Here is an 18,825-nt window from a genome sequence, read left to right as displayed (position 1 = left end):
TGCTGCTTTGACTGAAGTGCCACCAAGAAACTCCAGCCACAGGTTGCTGACCCGTAAACGAAAGGTCCCACACAAACATTAACAAAAAATAAAGAAAAATCACTCAAAGAAACAAAACCAAGGCCAGTTCAGTGCTTACTCTTAATCTCAGCCCTTAACAAAGGGCAGGCTCCTCTAACAAGGACCCTCTCTCATCAGGGTTAATGCAGCCCTGGTGTTTCGTACCAAAAGTGGTGACTCAAAAACCCTTCACACAATTGCACTTCCTTCTGTTATTTGAGAGAATCTGGCAGATAAATAAAAGGTTCTCTTCCCTGATGAGTTTTTCAAAGCTCTTTAGCAATGTGTAAGCACCTGCCAGGTTTGATGGCTCGCAGCGGCTCATTGGCTTTTCACATGGACAAAACTAAGATCCCCCACTTGTGTAGCTCAGTGGTGCTCCATCAAAACACACAGAACAAACATCAGGAGCAGGACCGTGCCTCGCTGACCTACTTACTGCTGTCTCAGGGCAAACTGCATTGCCCTTCGTTGTTCTTTATTCTCTGCACCACCAGGCAACACCTCTTCCCATATTCTCAGGAGATATGGAAGCAGAGCGGCTCAGTTATCATTTCAAAGCACTGCTGTCACACACCCAACTGCTTTTCTTTAACTGAAGTACAATGAGATCAGTACAAAAGTGCCTTGGTATTCTAAACCACTGCGCTAACTTAAATTAGCTTAATCTAAACCATGCCTGCTCTAAAATATCTTCTCTTTCTTAGTAATACTAATAAGGAGCCAAACTGCACAGACACTGTGGAGACAGAGCTTTAGATTTAATACAGCACATTTAAATTAAATGGGCCTAACACACTGCTTTCTTTCCCTTTTCAAGTCCCATCTTTCATCTGCAGGTTCTACGGCTGTTTCAGCCTTGATAGAGTTAGAAACATTGACAGCTCAAATAAATAAATATTTTAAGCATGCAAGGCAAGCCTATGTCCCAAGGGAAATATCTGAGCTTTTCCAGTGTTCACGTTTGATTATTTATGCACTTAAGTAGGAAAGGAAATTGCTAACAAATCTATGCATTGGTTTGGCATCCTGTTCCAACCTGTCTTTTCTTGCTCTAGCCCCGTAATTGCTGGCTGATTAAGGGTGAGGTAGAATAGTTTTGTTTTACACGTGTGCAAGTGGGACTTGAAACCAGTTTCCCAAACTCAAAGCTCTGCCAAAGGAAACCACAGACAAGTCTATTCCTCAGTGTGAATGTCTACTTCCCCTCCATAACAATAGGAAACAGAGATCCTTCCTTTTGCCTTTGTCAGGGCATTTTAAAGGCACTGCATCTTGTCCTTTGGACACTGTCTGCAGAACAGGAGGTATAAAAATAAGGACCCTTCTGATACAACCCTGTGTTGATGTCCTATGTACAAGCACCAACCTAGCTGAGAGCTATAAAGAAGGCCTGTGAGCCACCGGGACTTACCTTCATTAACACTAGGAAACATGCAGATCAGCCTAAACGCCTCTGTTTAAATACAGCACGTGTTGGCTGTGTGCAATGGATTGTTCCATTGCCATTAAATTTGTGTCAGCTGCTTCTCTCTCAAGCAACACTTTACCCTTATCACTAGATTTGCCTAGGAGCCTTGTGTGTATTTCGTGCCTCAATCACTTAAAAACTAGTCCTTTCTTCCCCTTGAATACTTATCTGCTCATGTTTATGAATAAGTCGCAGCCATAAAGAATTTACTGGCATCAGTGAGCGCCTTCTGCTTATGTTGTTATTCCTTTTGGATCTTAGAATTCTCTCTGTTTGAAACATTTGTTCTGTAGTTTTGCAACTTGCAAGGAAATAAATTGGAGGGAATGTAAGCAGATGAATGTATGCCCATATTAATCCCAGAAACACAATGGCACTTTGGTGCTTATATCAAGATTGCTTCTAGACATCATCTTGAAAACACTCCTGGAGCAGCTTATGCCGTTACCATCCCCTGCTGCTTATTACCACTGAACAGTGAGAAGCTTTCACACCGATAGCAGAACCAACCTGAAAGTGCTGCTTACGCAGCTTAATGAGAAGCCAGTTCTCTTTGTTTAACCTATTGCTGAAAAACCTGTTTAATTTAAATTCCCTAACCATGCACTGATGGAGACAACATACCCACACATGGCTCCTGCTTGCAATTCTGCATATTATGGTATCATTGCAAGACTGGAGCAGTGACATCTCAAACAGCCTTAACTACCATAAGCATGACCGCATCCTTCCAGCTTCTTAGCTCATACATTTTTCAGCTCAGAACTTCTGCACACACTTTTCAGCTGTGAGTTACTCTGCCTTGCAGCTTCCAAACTGCTAACGCCAATGTGTGCAAAACAAAACATACACACACATCAGTTCTTAACATGGAAGACCCATCCCCAATGCCTGTATGTCAACTCCATGGCCATCGACCCACAAGTTTATAGCAACAAATGTCTTAGCAAGCAGTATATTTGGAAAACTGATCATTGAGTAAACAAATTCAGACAGGAACAAGGGTGATTTTCATCTCCTGATTTCAATCATTCAGAATATAAACCTAGTTAAAAGTAACTGAGATGTCAAGCTCGGGTTCAGCCTCTCACTTATCTTAAATTCTGACAGAAACATAAAAATAAAGCCAAGGAAAGAAGAGAATCAGCTCAGTAGTTTTAGGAGTTACAATTATTCCTATTTGCCACTTTCCAAGGTAATTTTGGGCATGTTCCATGATTTTTAATAATGTTTTTTTTTTTTTTTGGCTGTACTTATCAGGATGTCAGAAGGTAACAGGCTGAATTTGTTATAATGCAAATCTGACACCTGAATAGGAACACTGAAGGATTCTGCCCTTTAAAATTTCAGGAAAACAGCAGCAAATTAGAACTGACAGGATGTTACTTTGATCTGACAATCATGACTGTAACTCACATTGAATATCGAATACCGGTTCTCTTTTACTTCCAAGAAGAGTGGATATACACACTACGCAGTTTGTGCATCTCATCATGTAACAACTGACAACACCAATGAGCCTCCTGAAAGTAGAGCTGTTTGGAAGAGCTATGGATTATTTTGCTTTATTTTGACACCCACGTGCTCAATTGAATATATCTGAAGATATATTAAGAATCACGTGCATTGTCAAAGATGGTAATCTGTCACTCACCGTAAGATCTGCATCTTCCATACAAATATTTCCCTTCCTGGTGCAATAAAAGGAAGTGGGCTGAAGCAAAAAGAATTTTCCATTTGCAGTTCCCACATTCTGTGTGGTTGTTTTCAGTTGATAAGTGATAACTCTATGCAGTGTTACATTACCATAAGACTGAAACACCATCTTCTTATTAAACATCCCAAATCTGCCCTCCTCAGTTGAATAGAGGGAGAATACTACCAAAAGAGTTACTACAGCATCAGAGATTGCAGCAATGTTTCACTATGCAGGAAGAATGGGTCGCATGCAACAACAGCAGCAGGATTTAACAGGACATCACAAGAGACTGATACGCTCAATCCAGTTGCCTCCAAAACCTCAGGCTTATTCGAGTTCAGTAAAACCCAGAGGCCCACAGGAAAAATAAACCTACTGCAGCCATAATACTCCAACCAAGTCGGAGTAAATGCCTGTCATTCAATGGAATTTCACTCAGCCAGCCATAAAATGGTTTAACTTTACTTTATCCTCCATCTCACAGCATCATTCTTACCAGCACAACATTACAATGAACTGCCACAGAGATGATCCGCTATAATTTTTACGCTTCCAGCCACCATGCAAACCCTGGGAGAACTCCCACAACCAGCTTCAGTATCTACACAAAATGTTTTCTCTCTTTAAATCTATGCTGTCATACCCTCATGCAGGAAAAGAAAAAGAAGCACAAATATGAAGTTGTACACTTACCGCTCTGACTTGTGCTTACAACAGGCCAATGATATTCAAGGTATGGACAGATAATAGCAGAGCAGCTTCTGGGAGTTCAATGGAGTAGGCAGTGTTAGGTAGGACCACCAGAGTTCTTGTTAGTTGAAACCTTGGGATACAGCCACAACAATTCTGAAGCTCTCAGTCCAGATGAGGTAGGGATGTTCCTGCCATCGTCACCTCTCTATGAGCATTACTTCAGATGCACCTGATATGATGCAGTAATTCTTACTGTTGTCTTCTCTCTTCCTATCAAGATAGAGGTAACTACTCTTGATGAATAGAAGTCCATACCATAGCATGAAGCAACCTCTAACAGCTTCCCCAAGGTAATAGCACTGTGTGTCAACACCTCAATACGCTCCTGGAGAACTGAGAAGCCATAAACATTACAATTGCTTGGATGATCTTGCTGTACAGCTCCTGAAAGACAGAGAACAAAGAAGAAATTCAGTATGGCAGATGTTACCATTAAAGCATTCCCATTTATTTACAAGGGGACAATCGAACTAGTTTGTGCTAGTTTCTTGCAGTCCATGAGGCCATGTTAAAATAAATACTTTGTGTTTCAAGCCTTAAAAAGCTCTGTATCTCCCTCTAGTGCCTACTCTACTTACTGGATTATGATCTGCCACTGCTGCCAAGTGATGGATCCCCTTTACACCTGATGCTTTGGAAGGAGCACGATTCAGAACTTGTGGTAGCAAATAACTCAAGAAGATGCTTGCCAAAGTTCAGGTGCAGTTAAGTTCTCTGCTGACTACGCAGTCACCAAAAAGCCAATTTCAGAAGCAAAGACCTCAAAACTGAGGGAGAACATCTTGCTGATGTTGTTTGCTCCATCGCACTGATGCCAGTCAGTCCCATCTCTCATGACTGTACCCTTCTTTCACCTCTTCTGTGCTCCCCCCATATGTAGGGACTGTGATGAACAAAGTAAGCTTGGACCAACAGCTGTTCAGTACTTTCTCACCTCCCCTGAGGATCAGTAAGAGGTCCTACACCTTATTTACAGCATATTACTCTAAACCTTCCCTGAAGACAAAATTAACCTCCTCACAGGGATTTTTATTGCTCTCACCGCTCTATTTTTTGAGTTTTTCAGAAACAATTTATTTTTCACACCATTTCTAAGAGATAAAAGGCATAATGTCCAGATGACTGGCAGCAAACTGAGAGAAAGAGGTCCTTTGTGGTCAAGGGAGACCACTAACTTCAAGTGTTTAATTTGCAGTACCTGTGGTCCGATATAGGCAGCTTACACACATTCAGATCAGGGTTTTACACTGTTTTCAAGAGCAGCTCTGACTGCTCAGCAATTCTCTGCTGGAATATGCAAACCAATATCATTTTTACTGTAATGGTTGTAATGTATGAATGAAGCTGCATCCACCAGGAGAGAAATCTTGTGTAACCTAAGTTCTCCCCCAGCCAGTATGTATGCTTACAAGCGCATCAACTCCCCAATGCAGTTTATTACAACCAATATGGGCACTGCTGTGAGATAAAACTTATCCCTATGAAGAGATATAAGACTAGCTCTGCTCCTATAAGCAAAGTAGATCTTATTTTTGAGGTTTTAAATGGTACATAGCCCACGTGATGGCATTTAAGACAGTTTCATTTGTGTGCTCTATTATGCTATTTTCCATTCAATCTTTCCATTTCCTGTTCTATATACAAAACATAAACGTTCTTAAACTGTTGCTAATTTGAGTGCATATTTAAACAATATCCTGCTGAACTGTTTGTTCTCCCAGTGAATATAATGAGCTGAGACCAACTCGTGTATGTAAATGCAGGTATACAGGCAGCACTGCACCTAATAGGGAAGGAAAGCTCTAAAACTGATCACCAACAGTTACTATTGAAATCAAGAGAGGCTGGAGAAAGCAAGCAGCCAGTAGCCAAATTATTTGGTAATCCTACACAATTAGTGAGACTGCATAAGAAAACAACTATTTCTGTTTCCCAGGCATCTGGCAAGGAACACTCCTCTGCTTTCCTATCTTATTCAAGGTATTACTGCACATAGAGATCCAGCTTTTCAGAATGAAGACACAAAGACTACCCAGACAACAGAAAGGCAGTTCCCAGCATTCGCTCACTACTCAGTCACAGCAGCTGCCCCTAAAAATCCAGAGGCTGTTGTGCACGGTGACACGTGAGCACAAAGCAGGTATAAGCTCCTTATCTGAACGAAACCAGGCAGAGATATGGCCCCGCTCTGCAGAAAAGGGGTCAAAAGGCTGAATAATTTGTCCTGAATTACAGGGGAGAACGTAGGTGGCTGAGGTCAAGTTTCAGACCCTCGTATCAAGCCCTCTAACTTTCAGTTGAGGAAATCAAGTACAGATGCACATGGGACTTTATTATGGTACAACCACCATCAAGGAGCAGAAAACACTGGTCCAACTCTTGGACCTCCAAGACCACGATCACAGCAGAGAGAATCTCCACATCCATGCTGTGTTCCCCATCTCCTGTCTCACTTTTCCCTGCCAAAACTGATCAGCCAGCTGAGAAAGCACCAAAGGACAAAACAGAAGAGCCACATTCCTCCTTGTAATATCCCTCTGGTGGAAGTAATTTGTGCACAGGCAAACCAGAACAGGTCACAGTAAATCACATCTTAAGCTCGTTTCTTCTGGCCCAGATCTATCCCATTACATTTTGTATCTCAGCATCGAAACCTCAGCAGCCACACTTCGCAACCCAACAGACTGAGCTGTGAGCCCTTTGCTAGCATGGCCTCCTACCTCCACTTCATTTGCACAATTGCTCACAGCTCTGAGTTCACGTGTTGGTTTGAATAACAGATTTGAGAGCTGCTTGGAGACCAGGTAGGTTTGGACTCCTCCATAATGAGCACTGCAATCATCCCTCAGAGCAAAACCTTGCTCTCAAGCTCACGTGCTAAGCAGCTACTGAATTTCACAGCCCATGCAGATGAGGTTTTCTCACCTGTTTTTTCATCTTATGCAGACCCACATGTGTGCTGTAAAATCAGCACAGCAGTGGCGTAACAGAGAAGCTGAAGCACTTCTTCACCCTTAGAAGCAGCTGTAATTCAGGCTGCTCTTTCAAGTGCTTTGATGGGGAAGGAAGAAAATGGCTCTGATTGCTTTTCCTGTCCCCTCCACCTGCCATTCTTCCCCTCTGCCCCAGGTGAGACCGATACCTCTGGGCCTTTATACAGCCAAGTTCACCAAAAGTGAGGATGAGAGCTTAATTCTGCTGTTTCTTCTGCATTCTCTCAGCCCTCAGCCGTTGTTCTCTTCTCCCCAAACCACTCCTACCCAGCTCCCACCACTTTCCTCTTTCAGCAGTTCTGCTGATAAAAAAAAAACAACTGTTTATACCAAGTTCATCAGCTGAGAGTTTGAAACCATTAACTGTGGGGGTGGGAGGGACTGTGGAATTTGCGAGGCAGATTGTTCAGCTGGCAGCCTGGGAGAAAGAAGGTTTGTTTTCTCTATGCTCTGCTTCCCCAACCAATGCACCAATACAGCTTAGTGACCTCTAAAGCTGCTTCCCGTGCTCAAGGCAGCAAGAAAGGACTCATAAAGCTTACATGCATGGCGCTGCTGTCACCCTTGACAGGAGTCACCTTTAAAAGCCAATGGCTTAGAACTACCAGTAGGTCCGTGTGAATAAGTCTGTGATTTCCAACAGGTTTTTAAAGCCTAGAGAAGTAGAGTCAAAGCTGTGCATACGCAGCCTTGAACTCCTGATGGTCCCCCACCATTACATAAAATCTATACAGCATTCCATAAACGGCCCCATTTTCTTCCTGAGATAAATTGCCAAGTTGTAGAATCATTAAGGCTGGTAAGACCATCTAGTCCAAACAACAACCTGTACCTGTGACTGCTCTGGACTGTGTCACTCAGTGTAACAATTACCCTTTTATTGGGCTAGATGGCCTTTTAGGGTCCCTTCCATCTCAAACGATTCCATGATTCAACAGAAACTGGTACCTGGGTATGAGATAGTCTTTCCCAGTGACTGAAAGCAAGGAAACAGCCTTAGTCCAGCAAACAAGGTGAACACAGGGGTGGCCAGGAAAACACGCACTGCACCAGATAAAGCATCCAAGTCTTCTTCAAAGAAGGCCTGGAGGGGAGAGCATTGCAGTAATATTGCCTGGAGGTAACACAGGCTGCACAGTTGGGGAAAAAAAAATCACAGGAAGACTAGATGAAGTGGAAGAACAAACCTACAAAAAAACCACAATCTGCTTTGCTTTGTTTTACAGTACTTTTGTGCAACTGAGAAAGCCTCACTGCAGCCCTAGTTACACTTGCAGCACAGGATCTCTGCTTTGGGATGATGTGGACATAATGTGAATGTTGAAGGGCCTCACACAAAGCTGGAGCATTGCTTTGCAGGATTCCATAAGCTCTGCTGGCTGTACTAGGCTGGTACTGCCTAGAGAGGACGACCACGATTCTTACAGGGGATGCTATAAAAAGAACAATCGAAAAGATTACCTGCATTCCCCAAACATCAGATAGGTGACAGCAGAAAAGGGGAATAAATTTCCCAGAGCGCTTATAAAATGCAGCAGCGAGGCAATGATTACACCCCCAGAAGTCCTAACCCCCTGCCCATAGCCTCTTATGTAACACTGCCTTTAACAATTGCTTTTGTGAGAGAATAAGCTGAACCAAACTAAATGTGTCATTTCTTTTTTTCCCCCACTGTGCCTTTTCGACAGCTTTAACCTCTTTCCATTGTTGCTTGGCTGGTTTTGAAAAGCTTAATCAGATGATGCTTTAAATCTCTTCTTGGTAATGTTGCCGATCTGTTTATTGTCTTCCTGCAAGAGCACAGCCTCGATATGAAGTCTAACATAACCAAAATGCTTAATTACGTTCTTTCCCTTGGGATGAGGAAACATTTCAGCCTATGTGAAGGCTCGAATAGTCTTAGAGAACACCTTTACTAGAGAAGACAGAGCAGCACAATAGAGGAGAAGAAAAGGAATGCCAGCTTTCATCAATTGATACCATCATCCCTCAAATCCAGGTACTGTATGAACTATCACGTCCTCATGTAACACAATACACTTAAACGTTGGTTTTGAATGTGAGTTTCTTACATTCCAGCTATTTAATAAGTCCTGTCCTTGTTTTCCTACAACACCTACAGTAAACCAAATGTGCAGCAGAATTAATAATTGCCATGGGTTTCTTCACAAGTGGCTGCAGGAACAGAAAGAACAGCTATTATGCTGACTATCAAGGCTGCAAACTCAAGAGCAAAGAGATCAACGTGAGATTCAACCAAAGGGCCTGTGTTGAGGCTGGGGAAGGCTCTGTGGGACTGCGTAACTATGGACAGAAAGCAGATGGCATCCCCAGATGGTCCATCACCTCCAGCTGGAGGAGTTGGTCTGAGGATCTGTCTGTCTTTTTGATGACCACAGATGGACCTCAGGGGAATTTCAGAGCTTAAAATGAGAGATAGCAAATCTGAGGCAAGTTATGTACATCTAGTCATGCAGGAAAAACATAACAGCACAGAGAATTAAGTCCAGGCATCCCAAATGAGTATCTTAACCACCTGCTTTGACTACCCAGTATAGCCTTATATAGATTAACTGGTGATGATGGCCTGCCTCAGAGCTGTAAATCTGCAGCAATGCCACTGAAGACAACGGGCCTCAAGTGGAACAAGAATCAGCTGCAGTTGCCATCGCTGAAAGTGAACAAATCAGAAAGCAACATTTTATATTTGGTTATGCTGGCTTAAATCTAACAGCACAAAATGTGTCTATTGTTTGGAGAGGGCTTGAAAGGCATTAAATCATGCTCGAGGAAACTCCTCTGATCCTTGCGGCTAGATGGAATTGCTCAGCTCAAAAGAATGACTGCATGATATAGAGCTGAGAGGCTGCCCTGCCCGTGTCCTTGCTCTTCTGTAAAGCACTGCCACACAATGCTTAGTGCTAAAATACCTGCAAACCACAGGTAGGTCATTGCTGGAGTTCCTGAGTAGTAAATGTGACTAATTCTCAACTGCAATTTGTTTCAAGTGGTGCATTGTCAATAGATTTAATACCACCGAGCATCATTGTGCAAACAAACGTATGAACCTTCTCATCTCAAAGTGCTGCTAATTTGTTGGTAGACTCTGGTGCATCTGGACAACTGGGCATTAAAAGCAGATTCCTTCTGTTGGTTTAAGCGTAACATTATCAGTGCAAAGTTATTGCTCTGAACATGCTTTGATCAAGTAAAACCCTGAAAGCATCAGAAACCTTTTTCAGAGCAGTTTGAGGACGTTCATGCCCCCATACCAGGAAATACTGGAAAACCACCTCAAGTTGATGGCACCCCAATGTTCCCCTTCACCCCCTGACCAACATGAGAACCCAAAAACAGGTGCTGTATGAAAGTTATTGGCTCAATGAGCAGCCCAAGGTCAGAACTGGAAGCACCTCAAAAAATGACAGCGAGAGAATCCAATAACACAACGCTTCCTTGTTTATCTGGTCCTGCAGCAACATCAGCCCCAACAAAATGATGAGTCTGTTTATTAGCTGATACATTCAAGAGAAAAAATATGACATCCAGCTACTGAGAGAAATGGCATCAGTTATCTTCCCTGTCATCTGTAAACACCAACATGCAGCTGCACATTTAGACTAAAATGGAGTGAGGTCAGACCAATGGAAAGGTGCTGGCATTTATCACACAGTTCAGTTGTGCTCTGTTATCACTTGCACCTGTTACCAGGATGCTGTTTGGCTCTGTTCTGAAAGCAGAGCTAAGCCTGTTACAACAGACATTAACAACAAAACAAACCCAAAAACCACCAAAAACCCTAAAACTAACAGCAACAGCAATAACCAAACCAAACCATCGCAAGGAATCCCATAGAAATGGTGTTGCTTCATTCCCTGCCTTCCAGAGATCCTCCTGTCCTGAGTCACCCCTGGAAGACAGATCTCTGTCAAAACTCCCTTTGTTTTGGATATTCCCCTTTTCCTTTGTAACAGAGAATGCCCTGAGCTCAGTTCTACCTTAAAAGCACACTATACTCCAAGCCACTCTCTTATTTACTTCAAGCATTAAGCGGATTAACAAGCCAAGAGGATATTAACTGTATCTACATACCTGTTATAACTATTAATCTGTATGCCATTGTGCAGTGTAGAACAAGCTGATATTAAATAAAATGAGGAGCTAATCTCCCCAAGGGTACAAACCCTTGCAAGTCCTGCTCCCTTTCCTGGAAGCATGCCATGCACATAACTAATTTCTTCTTTCAGGTGTCACAATTTTGCTAGGTTCAGCTAGGAAAACTGCTTTGCTTCAATCTGTTTCTATGTGGCTAGAGGGATGAAGGACGGCAGGTTTGGATCAGCAGGCTCAGATTAATTGTGGAACAGGCAGCAATGTGCTCCCATAATGGAATACGGGAGCAGGAGGGTGGGGGGGATTGTGAAAGGACCTGGGAATGAACAAGACTCCTGCTCTCAGGTCTGCAAAATACGAGCTGGGCTCTGGACCTTCAAAGGAATATATCAGAAATAGGCAGGGAATGGCCCCAAACTGATATGAGAGCACCTCAGAGACCACGCTCCAACCACTTAATGCCCAATGAGGCCGCTGTGCTGACAGTACAGGGCAAAAAGATATAGGACATCTATAGCATACCATTAAGGAGATACAGCTATGCTCTTCAGCAGCCCTCAGGTACCATCAGCATCACTCATCACCAAAGCGACAGGGAAGCTGATGGAGGAGAACAAGGACCTCATTCACACTCACAAAATCCAGGAAGGAGAAGCACAATTATACCAAAGTCAATGAAGTTAAGATGGGAACAGATTTGGTCTCACTGAAGCAAGCATTTGGATATATCATGCAGCATCCTTTACAATGTACCACTTGGCCTTGGAGACGACATTGCTATTTCATCAGGTAATTAAAAGACAGAACCAAATACTGCTTTAGCAGACATTAAAAAGATCCCCCCCCTGCACCTAAATAATACTAATGTTAGAGCTGAAATAACATGAAAGGGGAAGACTGATTTTGACCTTACCTTTGCTAATTGAGAAAACGTTCATCAGACGGTTTTATTAGGCAACCAAAGGTAGAAACTGCAACATCAGCTCTCCGTATATAATGTAATTAAACAATGCACACAATGCCAATGCAGTCTCTGGGGAGAGGAACTGAGGAGGAAAAGGCCATGAATAACAAAGGTTAATCACATTGCCTAATGCACTCAGATGCTCCAGTGGCCAGGACAGTAGCAAAACCAAATAAAACTCCTGACAGCATATAGATGTGGAAGGTCAATGCAGGACGGATACGATTAAATAAGTCAAATGCTAACAACTGCTTTGTGGTTTCCATACGGAACCACTGGAAGGCCTTCTAAAATACATTAATGTCTTTAATGAGATACTGGGACTCCAGGAAGATAATTTAGACAAGCAATTGAGTTTATGGAGCAGAAAGACTGTTTATGATGAACTGCAACCAGGAATAAATCAGGACAAGAAAGCCAGGATTAAGACCAAAAATGAATATTGGTAAAATCAGATTCTTCTAAATATGGACTATTAGGACCATTTTAGTGGCCATTTAGTGACATCTGAAAGCAAAGTGGAGGGGAACTGACCCCTCACCCCCAGCAAGGAGGGCTGTTATACATTCAAACTCACCTGAAACATGTTTCTTTTCCAAGTTATTCCTAAAAATGTAGGATAAAAGGTTATATAAAAGGTTATTTACGGTGTTGTAGCCAGCCTTCAGTTTATAACATGGTCCTTTTCTTAAGCAGTCTCAATGCATTTCCCAGTTCCTTTTAAAACAGTACTTGAGACTTTGTTGAAGTGCAGATATTACTACAGTAATTCAGAACGGTTCCCCTGCTCCTACCATGGTTGTCCAATAAAAACCCATCCTTTATTCACTCAAGTGCTGTGTATTGGATCTCTGCCTGACCCGAACAATCATCATTTCAACATAGCTGTGCCCTTCCAATTTTGTTAAGCCCAGGCGAGCTGTACCTACAAGGTGGTAACGATCAGATCCACTTTCTTCTTTCCTTTGAAAATCCACTCAGTGCTGAAAAGAAACAGATACTGCAACAATATGACCTCTAAGAATAAGGACAACGAAGATTTGGATGTGATACGGTTCCACAAAGATCAAAATGAACACCCCTCAATATTAAATAGCATTTTTGAAGATGGCATGAGTTAACTTATTTCCAATCAACATCATCAGGGTTGGAAAAGACCTCTAGGACCCCTAAGTCCTAGAACTTGCTGAATGCTTTCGAAGCCCAGCACCACACCTGAAAGCAAAGCACATCTTAACTTTCCTATAGCAATAGTCTACTCAAGATGGACTCTGTCCTCAAGTCTCACAAAACTGCTTAGGGCTGAACATTTTAAAAACCTTCCAGAGTTTGAAATAAACCCCACTAACCCTAATGGGCCCTATTTTCCACTTCTTATAGCCACGCATGGTAAGACATGTGAAAAGTAACACCTAAGTGGCTGAAAAGCTATTACTGTGATTTGGGGGCATTTTACATTCACTTAGCACTAACTCTGCACAGGCTTAAATGACTACACTGGGTGCAAGGCAAGGAAAAAAAGAATCAACCACACTGAAGTCAATATGGTTATTTCTGACTCGGGATTAAGTGTGATCTGAATAAGGCTGCTGTCTCCTTGGCTCAGATGGTGGAACTATTCCTAGCTTCCCATCCACCCCCTTCAAAAGCTTGGAGGCAGGGAGCTATGGGCAAAACACTATCCAAGAATAAATCCTTATCAGTATTAGGCACGTTTCCTTAGCAACAGGTGGAGATCTTCATTTGGTGACAAATAATTGCTTTCTTCTCCCCACTGGATTTGAAATGTATCATTTCTATGAGGCAACTAAGATCTTATGAGGAAAGACCCACATCTCTCCCAAGGATAAAATAAAACAAGCCCCCATAATGTAACTCCCACTGTCTGTGGTATGGCAAACCCAAGTCCATAAAACACCAATGAGATCCCAGTCAGTCTGAGTCATTTGGCTACTGCTGCCCCAAAGCTGAAGAAAAAGTCAAGGCTTCTCTGTCACTTAACTGTTGCTCAGAAATGAATATATAAGAAGCAAAGAGATGAAAGGAGCTCATCCCAGCCTGGATATTCTGTGCATATATACTTTGGAGAGTGAATGCAATACCAAACGAGGAGTGTGCAGGTGCATACAGGTTCCCCTTATGGAGATGGGATGAATATTACCCAGTAAAGTTATATAGGACTGCAGGAAAAGAGTTACAGCTCTGAATAAAGTTTCAACTTATGACCCTGATTCTTTGCTGCACTTTATGAAGTAATTTATGTGAAAGCAAAAGGAGCGCTAAATGCTACCAAGTCAGCATGGTGGCTTTTTGTTCTAATGGATAAATGTTACCCTGGAGAAGCAAAAGATCCAACAGTGGCATGTCTCTGAGGTGCTCTGGACTAATATCACCCTTTTAAAGCAAATAATGTGAATAAACAGGAAAGAATTTGACTCTGAAGAATGAAGAAAACGGGAAGGTGTGACATAGCAAGGTGCATAGCAAGTTAAGTCCAGGACATGTTTTCTATGGGTTCTGCTTGTCATTAAATATCCCCTTGTCCTGTTGGAGTGACTCTTGTTTCACAGTTACATGCATTCCTGACATCAGGGACTCCTTCCTTAATGATTTCTGTAGGTCTTCAGGAACTTTGGAACTCAGCCACATTTGGCCTCTGATCACACTGAGCTGCACTACAGAAGTAACCAGCCAGATCAGTGTAATTTCAGATAATCTGGACTAAATACACCAACATGAGCAGTTCCACCACATGTACAGATGTGCATCTGTTTCGTGGAGAATATGTTTACTTTAAAGCCAGAATGGCAAAAAACGTTTGCCTTAAGCAGATGATCATTATTAAGTATCTGAAGATTTATGGTGCTTTTGAAGCGTTCTGAATGATTCTAATTTAAGGAAAGAATTAGTCATAACAGCTCAGCAGATGTGACATGGTTAGCAGGGGTCATTTCTAAAGGCCATTCCTCATGCATTGATACAGTGATAAATTCATGACGGACAGTGCAGGGAAAATCTCTAAACTGAACCATTATCACTCTTCCTAAAAGGAAAACTAGCGTGGAAACAACAGTGGCTGTACAGAATAGAAAGTTGCTATTGCTGTGTTGTAAATAGGGACATCTGGAAGAACAGCACTTGCTGCTTTCAAAGGAGGCTTTCCACTGGCTCTGAAAGATTTCTGAATCCTTTACTCTCACAACATGGTTCCAGGGAGAAAAAATAATCTCCCTGAAGCCAGAGCAGCAGACAAGACAACCTGTCTTCCATAAGGAAACACACTGCTTTGCCCAGCAATACATCCTGACATACACACATCCCCTCCTGATCCTCTCCCTATTGGCAAAAGGGGATGGAGTGCTATAAAAAGCTGCTGCAAAAATGACCTACTACAGAGGCTGTTCCCAGACACAGAGACCTGAATTCACTTCTAAACTAGGTATATGTGCCATCCAATGGTCTGATTTTTGGGTGCTGCTACATGGAGCCAAGAGTCGGAGTCAGTGATCCTTATGGACCCATTCCAACTTTGTATATGCTATGGCATGTGGATGGGACTTAGGCAGAGCACCAACCCAAGCGGAGTCCCCATCCTAAAAGAAACGCATCAAAGCTCTTCCAAAGTCCTTTAGCTGCTGTGATTGCTTATATACAGGAGATGCTAGGAAATAAGGCAACATAAAGCCTCGAGGCCGAGGAAAACACATGCACGAGCACAACTGACAATACTATTTCCTATTCCTTTCGCAGCGATTTTATATGAATCCATTTTCTCTCCCGTTTTTATACCACCGCAGTAAATAGAACTCAGATATACATGCACACAGGGCTGCACTCGCTCTGTACACATCCAAAGGCAATCTATTTCACAATGAGATGCTGCACAGTTGACTCAACTTCTGCTCCATGTGAGCGGTCATAGGCAATTATTTTGTTTTAACTTCTCTTTCATTGAAGTGCCTTGTGCATCTGCTAGCATTCAAGTTCAAGCAGTGTTTTAAAGTGTTTTCCATCCATGCCCCCTGGTGAGTGCAAGAAGTAGTTGGCTCATTATATTGAGCGCAACATATTGAAGATGTCTGAATAGGTAAAAACTGAGCTTAAATTAAAAATAATAACAATAAAACAACCTAAGAGGCCATCAGATATTGAGAACTCGAGGGAAAAAGAAGGTAATAAGACATTGTTTAGGGAGAACAGAGAGAATACTATAAATACCCTAGAGAAAAGCTTCAAAAATATCTGTATCAACACAGCCTAAAAATGCTGTCTTATGATTTAAATTCAAACTAAACTTTTCTCCTTGTTTTTAGCACATCTATTGGCTTCTGGGCAAAAAGCTGAAGATGGGGTCCAATGCTTTTGGCTAAGCTGCTGACTGACCCACCTCAGTGGCATCTTCAATTTGCCAGCATGTAAAAGGTGGCCTTGTTAGGTCCTCAAGAAGAAATTTGAAGCAGCTGAGTCCCCTTGTACATTAAGAGTCTCAGCAAGTTCAAGCCTTCATAAGCACATCAGGATTTGAGAGCAATAAAAGTAATAAATGCTCATTTAAGCTTTGATCCAGCAGCATCTGAATGGAAACCTCGAGAATTACATCCCTATCTGCAAGAGCAAATAATAACTGTGGGCGTAATTCTGCCTCCATCCCAGTCCCACAGGCATTCAGTGCTCCAGGAAAGCTGAAAAGTGCATAAGTGCATTTACCCTGAGGATTAAATGCTTCCCAAGGGAGCAGTCAGAGCTCCTGCAGGATTGAGCTCTATGAGAAGAAGAGAATGGGATGTTTTATGGGCTTGGCCACCCTTCTGCTAATAGCAGCATGACTAACAACTATGGGAAACGCCCAATACGTGAGGATGAAGAGCTCTGGAGCTGGGTAGATCTCAATACCACTCACAGTCCTCCCTGGCTTCAAGACCTTTTCATTTGTCTAATTTCAGAGCAATGAATTTTTTAAGCTATCCACCCCCTATTCTGGTGATTGCTGTAATTCTGAAATATGGGGAAAATCAACGCAAAGTTACAAGGGAAAAAAAAAAAAAACAACCAACCAAGGTTCAAATAAGCATCGAGTAACTTTAAATATTGGCTGTAATAGGATTTGGTGCAGTAATTTATAATTTTTGTACGAGCAACAGCTAAGATTAATGTTGGTAGTTATTATATGCAATAATTATAGGCTTTTTAGAAGCTGCCTGGCTGGAGGGACACTGCCTGTTTGTACAAAAGATAATTATGGGACAAATTTAATTTTCCCATTCCTCTAGTTAGGCAGCTGCTGCAGATAAACACATACCTCATTTTCAAGTGCTTGTTCCTTATCACTGTCTTTGAAGTGTCACAACCCTTATCAAATGCGCTCTTTCATTCGCTGCCCAACTACAGCAGAGTTTATCTAGGTCCTTACACAGCTCTTCCTTTACTTTGGCACTTCATAGCCTGGTGATTGCTGGAATTTACTCCCTAGAAGTGGGCTGCTCCTAAACCTTATTAGAAACCATGGTCCAGATTCATCTTCCCTAACCCTATGCAGGAAATGGCTTTATTCTGAGCCCTGTGCTGCTTGATGGTGACAATCCTAAGAGGGGGAATGCAATCTCTCATGGGACCCCAATGCAATCCTATGGCCAGGAGCAACCTTAGTAAGCCAGGAGCATCCCACTCTTAACTAACTCAAAAGGAACACAGAGCACCTGCACTATTTGGGTTCCTATTTAAGACTTAACATGAATATGGGGGACTTGCACCTGCAAAACACTGCTCGTAACCCAGAATTATCTCAAAGGCAAGAAGTTGCTGCACAGTTTACTCAGCCTATTTAATCATGCAATACATCTCCTGTACATTTCCCTTACATGACTCCATTCTCTCATCTCAAGCCAAAGAGTTTTGCCATTAATTTCCTGGATTAAAAGCTGGATGAGGCTTTCAGCCCAGACCTCTGCTGGCTGCTACCTGCTAGAAGCAAAGCCTTCAAACATCCCTCTTGCTGCTACACAATTAATTTCTTTTCCCGCAGGCTTTCAGAGTCTATTGAATTTTACTTTTTTTTCGCCTCTGCTGACTCTTCCACCCTTTCCAGAAAGTGTTGCTTAGAAGTTAACAGGCAGAAAGAGAATTAATGAGATGAACACAAAGGGACTCCAAACACTTTCCTCATTCAGAGCAAACTTCATCCTGTACAGGGTTGCCCATTTCCTGTAGTCAAGATCAATTAATAAAAACTTGGTTTAAAAACCACCCATTTTGCTGCTATCTCCCCTTTATTTTGGGGTCAAAATATTTATCCCCCTCCCCCTTCACTGTCAACCTTAATTCTGCTCTTCAGAACTTGGATCGAGGAACACCTCTCTGGAATCTATTGGTGCAAAGCCAGGATGCGCCACTAACTTCTGATTTCAACCTCAAGACATTTAATCTCATGGTCAAAGCACACCCTCCGCTCTGTAAAACAACCACCATTTGTCTGTGGTTCTTTCTCCTCTTTTCTCTACTTTGATTACCGTGTTCCTGCGCCAACAGACATTTCTCACCCGCTACCTACAGCACCAACGCGCTGAGACGTTGACTCCAAACAAAGGCTTCAAAATTACAACCCGATTAATTCTCGGAATACAAATATAAATAACTCAGAGGACCGTCCAGTGCTGCAGGTTGCAGAAGAGTTAATTACTGCTTTCTACCCATGGTTCTCCTTCCCGGAACATCTGTTGCTAGGAAGTGTGGGCAGCTTTGGAATCAGTTTTCCTGTATGTTCCTGTTTGTTTGT

At 42.3% G+C, this 18,825-nt stretch overlaps 1 long non-coding RNA gene across 2 annotated transcripts in view; it reads right to left on the bottom strand.

Moving 5' to 3' along the window:
* Positions 1–18,825, bottom strand: part of LOC107323706 (uncharacterized) — a 152,709-nt gene that overhangs the window by 100,443 nt on the left and 33,441 nt on the right. For both annotated transcript variants that reach the window (XR_014932200.1, XR_014932199.1), the window contains exon 4: positions 3,924–4,367. This is a non-coding gene — a long non-coding RNA (uncharacterized LOC107323706). The remainder of the gene's footprint in view (positions 1–3,923; positions 4,368–18,825) is intronic.

Source organism: Coturnix japonica, chromosome 10, assembly GCF_054131305.1.
Source record: "Coturnix japonica strain WE chromosome 10, WE-NBRP24, whole genome shotgun sequence".
In the NCBI taxonomy this organism is placed as follows: domain Eukaryota; kingdom Metazoa; phylum Chordata; class Aves; order Galliformes; family Phasianidae; genus Coturnix; species Coturnix japonica.
This window is presented reverse-complemented; position numbering and strand designations above follow the sequence as displayed.